The sequence below is a fragment of the Callospermophilus lateralis genome, chromosome 1, assembly GCF_048772815.1.
Source record: "Callospermophilus lateralis isolate mCalLat2 chromosome 1, mCalLat2.hap1, whole genome shotgun sequence".
NCBI lineage: Eukaryota > Metazoa > Chordata > Mammalia > Rodentia > Sciuridae > Callospermophilus > Callospermophilus lateralis.
Window position 1 is genome coordinate 128755023 of NC_135305.1, and position 4687 is coordinate 128759709.

Here is a 4687-nt window from a genome sequence, read left to right on the forward strand (position 1 = left end):
GTGCGGGGTGGGGGGCGGGGTTCATGGAGTCCTGTTCGTGGTTCCTCCCTGAGCCACCGTCCTGCCATCGCCACGTCCTTGGCAAGTCGTAGTGCATATTTCATCTGCTGCTTCAAGAAACACTTATTTCTTAAACTTTTGACGTGACTTGTTTTTAAGCAGGAACGTGTGTCAGTAATTATTTATGGCCATGAGACCTATCTCAAGCTGCAGAACAACTTGTGGGGTGTTTTGGATCCTGCCTAGACAGTCCTAATCTCTATTTTTATTTTGGGTCTACATGAGACTGAAGGCTGGTTGTGGGTGGCTGGGGGAGAGCGCTCTTGTGAACAGAATTAGTGTAACAAATAATTAAACACTCACTGTGAACTTGAGCTGCGGGGCTGGTGGCCTACTCCTGTGTTGCTGACCTAGCTGGGGTTCTGACTTTGTCCACTAAGCTATTCACTGTGTGTCGCTGTGTTTTTGGTATAATTTTATTATAAAAAGCATCTCAAATGTGAGACCCAGACGAGTTCTCTGAGTGGTTTGTCCACGTCGGCCCTGGTCTAGCCTTGACACAGAGATTTTGTGAGAATTCTTGATTCCTACGAGGCAGGGTCAGGTGAGGAGCCCTGGTGTGGTGCCGCCCGGCACAGCCTTTCCATCTCCAGTGGGGGTTTCCAGCCCATGTGCTGCAGCTCTGCCGTGAAGCCCCTGGCAGCAAACCTGAAGGCAATGGTGAGGCGCTCACTGTTGGATAGAGTGGACAAGAGCCACAGAAGGAGTCTGGGGGACCTGACCTGCAGGTAGGCGGCCATAGTTCTCATGGGGCTGGAGGTGCCAGCCTGCTGGGGAAGGAGGGAAGGAAAGGGAAGTGTTTCAGGGAGAGTCTGCTCTGCAGAGGTATGGTGGTGTCTTTGGGGCATGCTGTGTGCCCCAGCTCACTGCCCTGTGCTGGCAGAGCCAAGTTCCCTCCTGGGGACTCGCCACGTAGGGCGAGAGCAGAGTAGGTGCACGGACCCAGCCCTTTCTGCCTGTGCTAATGCAGGTCCCCTGTGTGGGACCCCATGGCCCCCACCCCTGCCCTCGGCCTCATCTCATCAGCTCACGAGGTGCACACTGGCCACTGGGTGGGGGTTCTCCCCAGAACCGGGTGGCACCTGTGATATCCTGACAAGTGCACATGAGGCTCTGCTCCACTCCTGGCACAAACCTCCTGAAATCCTGGACTCTTTTTTTTTTTTTTTTAAGAGGTGAGAGAGAGACAGACAGAAAGAATTTTTAATATTTATTTTTAGTTTTTGGTGGACACAACATCTTTGTTTGTATGTGGTGCTGAGGATTGAACCCGGGCCGCACGCATGCCAGGCAAGCGCGCTACCGCTTGAGCCACATCCCCCCAGCCCAAATCCTGGACTCCTCTTCCAGTACGTGGCCTTTGACTTGGTGGTTTCTGGGGTGCTAGGGCCTCTTGTCCTGATGAGGCCACCTCGGGGTGGGAGCTGGTGCCTGGTGAAGTCGCCCCGCCTGCTGTCCTGCCTCTGGGTCTTCCTAAAACCCCAGAGCAGGCTGTGGAGCCTCCCTGGCTGCTGCCCGTGGGAGGCTGGAGTGGGGCTCCTCGCCCTGCCCACACACCTTGCCCTGAGCTTCTCTTCTCTTGGGCTGGTCACCTGTGTCCTTGGGATATCCTTTATAGGCAGTAAGTAAACCTCAGTGTCTCCCTGAGCTCTGGAAGCCACTCCAGCCCCTGGTTTTCAGGCTGTGAGCAAAGGGTGGAGGGTGGGCACCAGGCTCACCCCCCAGCGCCCCAAGAGTGAGGGGAAGCCCACTGAGCACCCCTGTGCTGTGCGGGAGGTGCTGGAGCAGGCTTGCCCAAAGCCGGCCGTCCCTCCTGTCCTCAGTTAGCGCCCATCCAGATGCAGCCCCTGCTCTACAGGGAGGTAGGGAGGCTTCAGGCGGTGTTGGTACTAGGAGGCACCTTCGCAGGTGTGCGTGGTCCTCAGTCTGCAGTCAGTGGGAACTGGACATGGCTGGCCAGGGTGAGCTGGGTTCCAGCCTCTGATGTCGTTCCAACGTGAGCCATGTCCTCATAAGAGGGAAACCTGGACAGAGGCTCAGAAGAAGGCGCTGTGCGGGTGCAGCGGAGGCTGGGGTATGTGTCCTGAGAGGTGACCTAGGAGCATAGAAATCCCCTCTGCTGTGCGTTGGGGATCCAGGACAGCCTCTCTGTGCCAGGATCACAGCGTCAGCAGGGCTGCCTCTGGACGGGGCAGGGAGAATCCATGGTCCGGCCCAGGCAGCTGCGAGCCTCTGCGCTCTCCCCACCCCAGAACTGTGGCGGTGACTTTCTTGCCGTCTCTCATCACTCTGCCTCCCTTTTGCACCACAAGGACCTTGTGATTATGTGGGCCCAGCTGGATCTGTATCAGCTCACGTGCAGGTTGGTTCTCTGTACAGGGGAGCCAGCCCCCCCCAACAGCCCTGGAGCACAGGGGAACCAGTATCCCACAACCCTGGGTCACAGGAGAGCCAGCCCCCCACGGCCCTGGGTCCCAGCCTCCCCACAGACTGGGAGTTGGGGACGTCCTGGGGGCACCATTCTGTGCTGCAGCGGCTAAGGAGCAGTCCCTAAATAAATCCCTGTCTTCCCCATAAAGTCGGTAGAAATGCAGCCGATGCTCCAGGACCAGCAGTGCTAATGGCCAACAAAATTAAAATCTCCTTGACAGATCCAGACATGAAGTCTTATGCTTTGTACCACTGCATAAATTCACTTTCTCAGCACAGATACGGGCTTGAGCAAGAATATCAATTTAAGGAAACTAAATTAGGACCCATGGCACCGTGAAGTCCTCCAAATGCCTATGCATAGCACCTCGACCAGAGGCGAGTGTAGTCATGTCTCCCTATTTCCTCTTCATTTTTGGTCCAGGACTTTAATTTTTCTACCTCCTGAACACAAGTAGTGTGCTCCTGGAGTCCGGGAAAACGCACAGGCCAGTGTCCGTTGAAAGTCAAACATAACATGGCTTATGAGGGTGATTGTGTAGCAGTTACCCACCCAGCTCCAATGAGGGGCCATCCCCAGATGGCTCCTCTGTAGCTGCTGTCCCCATTCCCACTGCAAATCCGAGAAGAGGCTCTGGGGCCTCTTTAAAATGGAAGGTGCTAAGGGAGAAAGGTCTGCGCTGAGGGGCCTCTGCAGGGCCCACCGCGGTGGTGGCCCGCCTTCTCCTTGGTTCCCAGCACTGTCGCTGTCCCACCTGGGAGGATCTGTCACCCCCAGGGAGTCCCATTCTGCATTGAGGAAATGCTTATAGCCCCTGGCCAGTACCCTGAGTGGGGTGGCCTACAGATGGGGCCCAGGGACCTGCACCTGAGCTGGCCTCCTAAAGCACCTTGTTTTTTGGTAACAGGCACCAAACCTTGAGTTTGTTCTCCAGTTCTTATTTTTTTATTTTACAAAGAAATATATATATACAGCACATTGATTTATGGTGTGTCCTGGACCAAAAATGAAGAGGAAATAGGGGGACATCACTACACTCGCCTCTGGTTGAGGTGTTATGTGTTGGAATTTGGAGGACTTCTGGAGCCGCTGGATGGAGCTGATTCACATGTCCTGATTCACAGGCTGATGTTTTGTGAGGTCACAGCTTGGAGCATAACCTCCCTGGGCTGCTCTGCCTGGCAGGCGACTTGCATTATAGAAGCCTATGTCACTTAAGTGATGCCATTACTCCCAAAGGCATCAGCCCAGGTGGCTCCAACCTCAGGGAGAGGTCCCCAGACTCTATTGTCCATAGCCTTCTCTTGCCTGTGTGAAAGTCTACAAAATTTCGTCAGCACTGGGCAAGCTTTGTCTATAGTCATAGGCTATAAGCAACAGAAATCCAACCCTAGAGCTTACGCACAACAGAATCAGCTTCAACAAGGCTGACCCATGGGTGTCAGTTATGCCTGGTTCCAGCAGCCTGCCTCCTGCTGTCAGTACTCAATCTCTCCTGTCTTTGGATGTGGTCATGTCTGTGTTGGCCTCAGTCTGTCTTTACCCACAAAACCACAGGAGCCCCGGACCCCCAGGAACCCCACTCTTCCAGTCTGTCTGCATTGAATCCTTTGAAAATTGGGTTTCTCTTTCCCAAAAGTTCCAATAATAGTCTTAGAATTGATCTTTCCGGTTCTAACTAGTAGGGTCACAGGTACCTGCCTGCCACCGTGGCCAGGAAGGTGCACTCCTCCAGTTGGCAGGGCTGGGTCACACAGCACCTCTCGAGTGTCCAGGACCAGCTCTCAGATCACGTGGGTAGACGGGGGACGGCTCTCGGGGGGATCGTGGGGTGCCTCTCCTCACAAGAGGAGGAGCAGCTTTAAATAAGCCGACGGGTGTCTGCTGCCAGGGCGGCTGCCCACCCTGCCTGGGGACCCTCTGAGTCTCCCCTCAGCCTGAGTCTAGCCTCAGCATCGGTCTCCAGAGCCCTCAGAGCGGGTCCCAACCTAACAGCAGTCTTGCCGGTGTGTCGGCCACCTTCCTGAGCAAGATCACCGAGCACCATGGCCCCTCCATCCCACAGCCGCTGCAGGGTGAAGTCCGATTTCATATCAACATGCCGGGTGCAGGCCTAGTGCTTGGCAGGGCCCCGGGCTCCCCATGGAAGTCCATCAACCTCACACTCGGAGAGTCGGTCTTGGGCACTGACCCTTG